Source organism: Dromiciops gliroides, chromosome 6 (genome assembly GCF_019393635.1).
Source record: "Dromiciops gliroides isolate mDroGli1 chromosome 6, mDroGli1.pri, whole genome shotgun sequence".
Lineage (NCBI taxonomy): Eukaryota > Metazoa > Chordata > Mammalia > Microbiotheria > Microbiotheriidae > Dromiciops > Dromiciops gliroides.
This window is the reverse complement of record NC_057866.1, coordinates 143,220,323-143,231,989: the sequence shown is the minus strand read 5'-3', so window position 1 is coordinate 143,231,989 and position 11,667 is coordinate 143,220,323. Positions and strand designations below refer to the sequence as shown.

The 11,667-nt window shown below is 34.7% G+C and overlaps 1 pseudogene; it reads right to left on the bottom strand.

The window, feature by feature from the left end:
* Positions 1–8,316: 8,316 nt before the first annotated feature.
* On the bottom strand, positions 8,317–9,168 carry LOC122732104 (annotated as a pseudogene).
* Positions 9,169–11,667: the final 2,499 nt, after the last annotated feature.

The window sequence follows — 11,667 nt, the reverse complement described above, 5'->3', positions numbered from 1 at the left end:
GACATGTACTAAATGTAATTAGGCTTATATGGCACACCATAATAACTATGTTTATAATATTGAACCTGAATCACTAAGAAAGGGTTAAATTATATTGAGTTAAACTACTAGACAGAGAGAAAGAGAACTGTATAGTATACCATGAAAAGGTCTTTTATCAGAAAAGTTATTTTTTTAAACTCTGCTAATAATCAAAATGCTAATCTCATCTGCAAATTAATTTATCCAGAATAGTTCACTCCCCTAGAAATGTGATATTTGTGTTTAACATGTATACATATTATGTCCTTGTAATAAATTGTTATCTGAATGCTTATAAAGAGCTTGTTCCTTTAAATGTTATGTAATGGAGCAGCTAGGTGGCACAGTGGATAAAGCATTGGCCCTAAATTCAGGAGGACCTGCATTTAAATCTGGTCTCAGACACTTGACACTTACTAGCTGTGTGACCCTGGGCAAGTCGCTTACCCCTCATTGCACCACACACACACACACAAAAATAAAATAAATGTTATGTGCTAACAGGAACTTCCAGAGGAAGCATGGTAATGTGGAAAGAACAATGGCTCTGAGGACCTGGCTTCAAATCCCCACTCTTATGTTTACTACATTTTTTTTTTAACTTTGGGCAAGTCACTTAAATTCCTTAGGTCACAACTTCCTCAGCTATAAAATTAAGGTTTGAACGAAATGGCTTCTGAAGTCCTTTCTAGCTTGAAATCTATGATACTACAATGACATAGGTCCTTGAAGCATTGAGTAATTCAGTCCCAAATTTTGACATATTTTTAATTAAGCTCTTCACCATCATGTTACTAGACCTCTACAACCTAAGGTCCCATATATCCATTCAGTCAGAGGTTCTTAACAGTTTTTGTTGCCACTAATTTCTTGGCAGTCTGGTGAAACCTATGGACCTGAGAAGTCTATAAAATAATGTTTTTAATTGCAAAAAATAAAATACATGGGATTCCAAGGGAAAACAATTAAAATGGAACAGTGATCAGAATATTTTTTGAAAGAAGTTCATAGACATTGGTTAAGAACATCTGGATTAAATAAATTGACTTCATTTCCAGATGCCTAACTTCCTTTTTTTCATTTTCAATATATTAAATTTTAACCAGGAGTACATGAACTTTTAAAAATGTACATTTTTTAGAACCATTTCATTAGAGTTTCCCCCTAATCCCATCTATTTTGTTTTATGCATTAGGAACAAAAACACAACTACATTATTCTACATAACATTCCATGGGTTTCACCAGAGAGCCAAAGGGTTCCAGGACATCAAACAGATTAAGACCCCCAGCTTTTAAACATGAATACCAGCCCTTATTGGATTTCATCTGGATTATTGAAATTTTCCTTCTTGGCAACTTGTCTGCTTCAGCAATTCATGTTGCTTGCTGTCTTAAATGCAGAATTAATATGATCATCTTTTTTTCTGGTTAAGTCATTGTCAAACTTTTCTCATAGTCCTTCTGTCTACATGCTTTAAGAAGCATTATATAAAATTCCTTAAATGCATACCTCATCACATTTATCTTAGCTGCCAAAGAAGAACTGGACCTCAAGTAAGTATGACCTTGATTCAAATTTGACATTGAACCTTATTAATGATGTGACCCTGAATAAGTTACTGAATTTCCATCGACCCCTTTTTTCTCATCTTTATGATAGGGACAATAATAGCAGCTATCTTTGAAGGTTGCTGTGAGGATCAAATAAGATCATATTTGTAAAGTAGTTTTCAAACTTTAAAATACTATATAAATTTTGCTGTTGTTATTATTGTTATTGTTACTATTATTATGACAGTTTCCTATTCCAAAGATATGGGTTCGTCTATTCCCCTTCCAATGCACTTGAATCTTTAAAGGTAGATTTATATCCCCTCCTTCACTGAGGAAACATGATGTGCTATAAAGACATTCTGTGTTTCAAGCCTAGATCTTCATCTGTAAAATAGAAGAATTGGAATAGATGAGTCCTCATGTTGCTTCTAGCTCTTAAAGTTGTCCTATGATGATTCTATCTATGAGATAAGGATAAAAATTGGCCAGGATGAAAAGATTTAAAAATCCTGAAATCTAACTGGTAGGAGTAGCCATATCAATGAAGTTATAAATCTAATGAAAATCTGAAGTATCTCCTGAATGGAATATTTTTCTCTAAAATCTTTATTATCCTATTAATTTGTTTAGCAATTAAGGCTAATTAGTATAAATTCAGAAATCATTCCTCCTGTAAAATTCTATTCTTTTGATTTATCATGGCATAGCATGAAAGTCAATATAGGTTCTTAATAACTGTCCCAATGGACTGTTATTTCTTCCAAGTCATTTGAAGTTGGAAAGACTTTGTGTATAATTCAAGAAACTGACTGCTTCTGATATCTAAGGAGCAACCTACCTAGTATGTGTGCAGAGTAGCTCATTAACATCAGGTTGCCTTCTAAATGAAGAATTGCTCACCTTGGTGCACATCAATGAGACGATATATAAAAGGGACCACAGTTCTTCATGTCCTACTTCCACTTCTGTAGAATGACAGTGGAATGAGCAGAGTGGTAAGTACCCCGTATGTTTTAAATCAACTATACACATTAATTTAACAGCTAGGATTCTAAATGTTAGTTATGTGTTCATTGATGTGCAGGTCAATATACTATTGAAGGAATGGAAACACACCAGTATTGAAATTCAGTATATAAATCAAGCCAGAAGACATAAAGAAGGTGCCATATAAAAGAAGGATGACTCACATAAGCTTCTCCTTGGATCACTGAAGAATATGTTGGTGTGTTTGGTTTTACTATGCATTTGAGGGTGACCACAAAACAATCATTTCATGGATATGGGATTCTTACACATTAATTTTATTATTATCTTTTCCATGTTATTTATTAGCATAAGCAAAAACATGAAGAAAATTGTAGTTTGTGCAGCAACAACCTAAGTTTTTTGGGTTTTTATGTATTTTATGTATTTGCAGTCATACTTGGAGTGCAGATTTCACTGAACATTAAGTCAGTGATTACCTTGGCATCAATTTAAGCTATATTACATAGGTTTTGGCTACATATACAAGACAAACATGATGGAATTCTAATGGGTAAATAAGGAAAAATAATGATTTACCCATCAAAGAACAGATGGCAAAACAGAAAGATATATAGCAGGTAAGACAGGAAACTAGCTTTTTAACAGTTGGCCATGTAGTTCATATCTGAAGCTTGATTTTACAGACTCTAGTTAACTAAAGGGTATGCTCATTTTAAGTAAATGGCAGTAAGAAAGTTAAGCCAAAATATCTTATCAGAATATCATAAGCCTCCACCAGACTTAATTAGCTTTTATAAAGGAGTATTTACAAGTAAGACATATATATCTTGTAGTATAATTAGTAGTAAATTTCTCTCCACCAAAAGTCTGTGATGCACTCTGCTACCAATATATTCATAATATAAGGGAAAGTAGGCTTAGAGAGCATGTGTTGCCAATGTGTAACTCATAACTTGTAGAAGTCTTTTTTGCTTGTGTTCTCAAGGTGTTCCCTTGAGGTATGTTCTACCTCTTCTTCTATGCTCTATGTAGATACTGAATTATTTTGTTTTCACAGTATCTGTCCTTGACTCCAAATGCATGCACTGATGCCAGTTGCTGCTGTTTGGAGGATGATACTAAGATATGATGGGGAAATGACATGTCCCAAACCTTTGGGACTGAGTCTTTGAAGCTCAGAAAGTCTTTGTATGGCCAAGAAATAGGGAGGGTGAGACTAAGGCAAAGAAGATCCTGAGCTCTCTACCTTTCCCTCACCCTTCCAAATCAATTCCTTCTTAGATGTTTACTTAAAATTATTACTCTTCTCCTTTGCTAAGAACCAAAATATGACATCCTGAACTTGTCTTCTATGTTATAGAAAATTTGTTGGGCATGACAAAGGTTTTTTAGGTAATCTCAACAGATTTCCATTTTTATTTATAGATTTTTCAGGCCATGTGTATACCTATTGAACAATCTAGATGCTTTTCTAGAGGGGATTGTTAAAATTAGAATTTTATGGAGAAATTGACATTATCTCCACACTGTCAATATATACCCCTTGATACTTGGTGTCTTCAACAAAAAGTTGAGTATAAAATAGGAAAAAAGGTAGAAAATATTGCTCAAAATTAAGATCTGAGACTGTCAAAAAATGACTTGTAGGATACAATAGAAGCTCTACTGTTCAGAATGTAAAGTACTATGTTAACTAGTTCCAACTTCTCATTTTAGCCTGATTACATATTATTTCTCCTGACACATGTCACCTTCCAGCCAGATCAACACATATTCTATTGACTGTAGCCAATTGTCCATCTCCACTCTTTATGTTTTCTGAATAGGTTATCACCCACAACTGGAATGCCTTTCTACCATACCTTTCCCTTTTGGAACTCCCAACTCCCTTCAAGACTCATCTGAAGTACTACCTCTTAAAAAGAGGCCTTTCCTGATTTCTCAAGTTGTGAATGCTTCATCCCCTTTAAAAAATATTGCCTAAATTTATATTCTATTTCATTATTTGTATACATCTTTTCCCTGTTTAATATGTTTCTTAAGGTACTTATACAATATTATGCTATATGAATACCAATAAGCCATGTTTGCTTTCTATGTATCCTTTGCTCTTGATATCTAGGCCATGCAGTAGTGGATAGATTGTTGGATGTATAGATAAGGATATCAAAGTTCAAATACTGTTTCAGGATCCTACTAGTTATGCAACCTCAGGCAAATCATTTAATTTCTGCCTGCCTCAGTTTTTTCATTGAAAATGCGGATGATAAAATACCTATATCACAGGGCTGATGTGAAGGTCAATGACAACATATAGAAATAAACTTGTAAATCTAAAAGAAGTATATAAATGCAATTCCTCATATCATCATAATAATTATCATCATAACTGTACTAACTTATTTTCTAGTCATACATCTCTGAAGATAGTGAACAATATTTCATCACAAAGAAGTAAAAAGTGATGAAAGGAAAATGAGTCTATAGGAGGTTGTTGGGAAATCCAACTAAATCAGATTTCTATGACAGAAAAAATAGATAATCCACTCTATATGTAACAGGAGGCCATCACATTTAAGACCAAAAACACCCACAGTCCTTAAGGTGCTACATGAAGAAATGAAAAGGGCACCTAAGAAAATATAGTTAGGGGGCAGCTAGATGATACAGTGGATAGAGCACCGGCCCTGGAATCGGGAGTACCTGAGTTCAAATCCGGCCTCAGACACTTAACACTTGCTAGCTGTGGGACTCTGGGCAAGTCACTTAACCCCAATTGCCTCACTAAATATATATATATATTTAGGTTAAATATAAATAACAGGGAGAAATAAAAAGAAAAACAGTTACTAAGTTGATCACCCAGTCTCCAACAAAAAGAAAGAAAAAAAAAGTAACTCATAGTGGGAGCAATAAATAAATAAATAAATAAATAAGAAAAACGTATTTTGTGGAACAGCTGACAATACTATGCATAACACATTGCTGCATAAGGATATTTTTGTATGATAAAAAATTGTGTCTATGAAGTGAAATGGGGGGCCATTTGCATAAACTGAAACAGAGAACTTTAAATAAAACCAAGAGAAAACTCTATACAATGATATCACATGAAAGGAGAAAACAACATGAAAATACAGAATAATTTAGAACTATTGACCAACCTTGACTGTAGAAGACAGATGGTGGAGTATACCTCTTTTTTCTTAGCAAAAAGATAGTAGACTCAAAATTTGGATAAATGCCTATTCTGTTTAGACATACTCACATTCTTATTGTTTTTGTTGTTGTTGATTTTGGAGTTGAGGGAGTGGACAGATGATACTATGAAATAAGTCATGCACAAACTTTTTAAACAATTGTAACATATTGACTGAATTTTTATTTTGTTGTTTCTTGTTCTCATCTCAATCTCTTATTAGTGTCCATTTTTGCTATTTACTCTTCTCTAGCAAACCCTGTCCAAATTCAAGCTCTACCATACTAAGAAACTGAATATTGCCAAGATCTCTGAATTTAGTATCACATGACATTGCTAAAAGATATGTCAGTACATGAAATTATTTTAATACCACTGAGAAAAACAACCACTCAGTCATCCATAGTCCTCTATGCCAGGAGACCAAGATTCAATTAAATTTTGATCAAATTGTATCTCACCTTTCCTAATATTTTTTAGTACTGTATTTTTCATTTGTATCTATGAAAATCAGCATATTCTGAAGATTAAAGTTACCAATTTCAAGCATGCTTACTTTAGTTAATTCTTCATTGTTCTGTACTTGTTTGGATTAAAAAAAAATCTGGGGGAAGGATGGTTAAGATGGAGGAAACTTCTATAAGCAAAAAAAAGTAATGATTTGATAAAGAATTGAACAAGATTATGGTTTATTACTCTCAGGTTTTAAAATTTGCAAAATGGTATTTAATGGAAAGCACTAAATGAAAATTAATCTTTACTGGCCTTTTCCCAAAATCAGCCAATTTAAATCATTTTATTATTATACAGCCCTGAAGCTATTCATCTTTCTTCTTTGCTTCCTGGCTCAGCTTTCTAAGGTGCTGAATATGATTGTCATTTTACATATTATATCAAATTATAAGATGTTCATAAGAGTAAATGCATTTTTATATTTAAATAAACAACACAAGGAAAAAACAAGCCAGATGGTGAACTACATAAATCCAAAGTTTAGGTTTGTATATGTAAATAAAAATAATATAAAATAACCCCCCCCCAAAAAAAAGGAGTTAAAAATCTCTTTTCTATAGAGATTGAAGACCACATGTATTACGTGCCAAAATATTTTTGTTCCTATAAATCAGGTTAATTATCCAGTGATACAAATACAGAATCAAAGAGACCATATAGTTCAAACTATATCTTAAAGAGAATGTTAGACAACATTCTAGAGAAGTATTTACATAGATTCTAGGCTTTTTGTTACAGGGAACTATATTGCTCAGTATACAGCTCATCCTATTTTTGGATGACTTAAAGTGTTAAGAATTTTTTGTTTGGTTTCCATTTCTTTTTTCCTGAAAGAGGGACCACATCTTCCTCTCAAATTTCCATCACTTTACAATCACCAATAAAAGACATATCAGTTAAAGAAGGGAGGGAAATCATACGTGAAATTATAAACTTCTATGCAATTTGATTTAAATGAAGTACATATCAAATTTAATAAATCAGTAATATATTTATCTAGTGTTGCTTTTGTCATAATTAGTCATTGATTTGAGCAGGATTATTAAGTATTTGAAAGTGGTTTTCCTTTTAAAAGTGGACTTTATTGTGGTCATCATATAAATTGATCTTTATTGTTCTTTAAGATTTTTTTTTCTCAAAAGTTTTCCTTTTTTAATATGAATTACTCACTATCCTTACTCCATCTTTATTTGATTTATTTTAACTCACAAAGCAGTTTACAAGTTTTGTCTTTTTAATTAGGTTGTCAAGTTCTTTTTGGATCTCATTTTGTTTTATTCATTCAGAGTGTTGTTCTTCCCAGCTTAGTTCTAGCTATTTCCATCACTGCAAAAGAAAAAAAAGGGAGAGGGAGGGAGGGAGGAAGGGAGAGAGAGAGAGAGAGAGAGAGAGAGAGAGAGAGAGAGAGAGAGAGAGAGAGAGAGAGAGAGAGAGAGAGAGGATTAAGGAGCAAAGGAACACAAATATTCTCATTTTCCAGTTTCTATCTCCAGCTCATCTTGGTTTAAACTCAATGGAACAAGATTCTTCTCCCACAGTAAACTGATTACTTGAAATTCCTTCCTTATGCTCTTTTAGCATGTTCTACGTATTTATTCTTTTACAGCAGAATGCCCAGCACAGATCTTCATATGTGCCAAATAGTCAGATATGCAAATTAGTACATGTAGTATTTAAGTAAAATAGAAAGCATGGCTTTTAAAAAAATAAACATAAACATAAATTTATGGTTCTACAAAATAACATTTAACCTAGATGGTCTAAGTTGATCTGCCTCCCTGGAGGCATTGGTTTCCTTGAAACCAATATAATCAATATACTGAATCACCATCAGTTCCATTGTTTGAATAATGGATCACAACACATTAGTCCCATTTTCTATGACCTTTTCTTGGCTCCTCAACAAACATGATCTGGCCTGTATAAACAGAAAATGGGAGTATCTTGAAGGTTAGTCGTCCAAAAGACTAAATATGTTTAAGTATTCTACATGATCTATAGATCAGTGTTTTCAGTTGTGGGTAGGATATACTTAGATTACTTTAATTCATCATAAACGACAACCATGAAAGAGCTACCCATGCCTGTAAGACCTTCGGATCAGGCACTGTTGAAGAAAGCTTTGACACTCTCATCTTTAGCAACCTTCCTCCAGCAATCAATTTTCCTAGTGCACATGAAATCAGTGTTTGTGCAATAATCTACCATATCACAATATGTGTGCTCTTAGTAACTGGGAGCATGCCTTTTGCAGTATCACAGATTCCAAAGTAGGTTGCTTTTTATATAATAATACTCTGCACTGAAACAATGAACCCTTAATAAAAGCCACAAAATTCATCAGATTTGGTGATTTTCACAAAATAGCCTCCCCAATCTTTGAATTCTCTCTCAGTGATAGATTTCCCAACATCAGGTATCAAGCAGGTTCTCACAAAATCCAAGAGGAAGACAACGCAGAGAGAAGTGGATCCACAGGCTGAGTTACCAGCAAAATACCTCAAAAATATCCCTTCTCCCCTAAACACCTACTTATACTTATGCTTAAAGGTAAAGTTAAGGGCCTGAGTAGGAAAATATTTGATGACTTCTGCTAACTTACCCTGCCAGAGGAAAAGCAAGCCTTGTTCCTTTAGTATTAGGGTTATACAATCCCTTATGACTTTGAAATACTTATCTACAGCAATTTGTTCACTTGCGTACTGCATCTGTGATAGCAGCTTGACTTTAGACATGGGCCACCTCAGTCTGAAAGATAGAAATGAAGGCACCACCTGCCAGGAATTCCTTGGTGAAAAATATGGTCTGTTCCACCAAGATTTCAGAGGATGCAGGTAGTGGAGTTGGAGACAGAGCAGGTGTGAGATGGCATAAAGCTAGGGAATGCATTGTTGCTTGCATAGCCCCTTCCTATCTCACTCATCACACTATCATGCTATTTGAATCAGCCTTGTATACTTAACACCACAACTCCCTCAGCTGCCTCTCCCCTCTAATGGAGGGCTAGAGGGTGAAGCAATATTTTGTCTGTAACCTGGGGTATCTGGTATTTGACTATAAAATTCCTGGAAGATTTGGATTTAAGTAAGGGAGGGCTGTGCAAGGTCACTAAACTCACTCTCTCCTCCAGAGCGATCTGGGTCCAGTGGCAAGCTACATATCAGGACGACTGGAAATGTCCCGGATATTTTAAGGCAATTGGGGCTGTGACTTACCTAGGGTCACAAAGTTAATAAGTGTCTGAGGTGAGATTTGAATTCAGGTCCTGCCAGCTTCAGGACCAGTGATCTATCCACTGAACCACCTAGCTACCACTTGGGTGGACATATCAATGTCCCAAGCTTCAGGTCTTTCATGCTACTTTTTTTCCATACTAATTTTGAGGGTGTGTAGATTTCCAGTTTTTTCAAAGTTTCATGATCTAAGGAGAGGGTTTTTTTCATAGTTCTCATGGCCTGTGCTTTGGTCTTTACCCAGGAAGTGCCCTTATTCCCCCTTAGCCACAAATGCTAGTAATCCTCATGACCTGGAACTGTGACCAGGTTCTTCATTCTCCTTCCACTGCAAATGATAATGCTCCTTTTTGCCTTAGAACTAAAACCCCTGCTTCCTTTTAAGTGACCACAAGTACTTTTCTGCCTTAGTATTGTGACCAGGACCCATCTTCTCTTTCACTGATAAGCACTCGCATTCCTTTTTGCCCTGGTACTGCATCCTGGAACTGTGTAAGGCCAATGTACCAGAGTCCTAAACCCGGGTACAGTAAAAGCTTCCGTGTAATCTCTTTCTGAACAGTTGTATGACCTCCTTATACTCTATTGCTACCACCAAAGTCTACTTTTCTTGCTGCCCTTCTACATTGTCTTGAGGTGGAATTTTTTTAAGTGACCTTTTGTTTGTTCTCCTGGTCCAGATTTCAATGTGAGACTTTATTTTAAAGTTGTACATAGGGGAATTTGGGAGAGTACAGGTGAGTTCCTGATCCTATTATTCTACCATCTTGGCTCTGTCCCTGGATATATTTTTTTTATTCTTTTTTGTTTTTTGTTTTTTCTTTTAGTGAGGCAATTTGGGTTGTGACTTGCCTAGGGTCACACAGCTAGTAAGTGTTAAGGGTCTGAGGCCAGATTTGAAGTCAGGTCCTCCTGACTCCAGGGCTGCTGTTCTATCCAGTGTGCCACCTAGCTTAGCTGTCCTAGGATATATTCTTAATAGTCCTATTTAGAGAGGCAGGTAGGTGGCACAGGGAATAAGGTAAAGGGACTAGAGTCAGGAAGACTTATCTTCCTGAGTTCAAATCTGGTCTGAGCCACTTACTAGCTGTGTGACCCTAGACATATCACTTAACCCTATTTGTATTGTTTTCTCATCCATAAAAATGACCTGAAAAAGAAAATAACTAACCACTTCAGTATCTTTGCCAAGAAATGCCCCCCACACACACACACACAAAATACGAGGAAGAATAAGATACAACTGAACAATAAGAAGATCCATTTAGATATGTTCTTTCACCAGGAGTCAATCATGATTATATTTTAAAGTGTTCCAGAAATTGAAATACCATTATAACAGTACTACCTCTTAAATAGCTACTCAGTTCTCATGTTTTTCTCATTTCATTCATTTCCTTCAATGGGCAATGATAAGATAAGGATAGTTTGGACCCTGATTCTCTTCAGTTTCTTGCCTACAACTTTTTAATTTTGGGAAAAAATTTAGGTTCCATTTAGTTTTATCATTTGTATCTACATGAATGAGCAGAAATGAATAATAGTCATGTTTCAATAAGCCTTAAGATATTCTCTGCTATGTCTCAGATATGTATCCTAGGAAAGGCAACAAGCTTCTCTATTGTTGTTATAAGATCAATAAGTAGCTGCCTGAAAACCTCTAAATTGGGAATCAACAACTACTATTAATCTTCTTTTCTTTTTCCTCTCACTCTTAACGTATGATTTCTCGCTTGATAATATCTGTTGGTCTAGTTTGGTAGTTAAACTTTTGTTTGTCACAGATAATTTTGGCAGCCCTGTAAAGCCCATGGAAGCCTCAGAATAATGGCTTTTTAAAATAAACATAAAATAAAACAGAATTATAGAGAAAAAATTGTATGGATATATAATTTTCAACATATGTGTACATATATATGCACATGCATATGTATATATTTAAAGTATATGTATATAGATATATCCATGAATGTACACAATGTTTGTATGTGTATATATACATGTATGTATGTATGTATGTTCAAGGATGCAAGGTTAAGAACATACAAACTCCTGGACTACTTTATCTTTCAATAGAGGCCAAATAGTCCCTATGACCATCTCAGAGATTCCAGGTCCTCCTGTTTAAGAGGAAAATAATTTATTTTTAATTTTA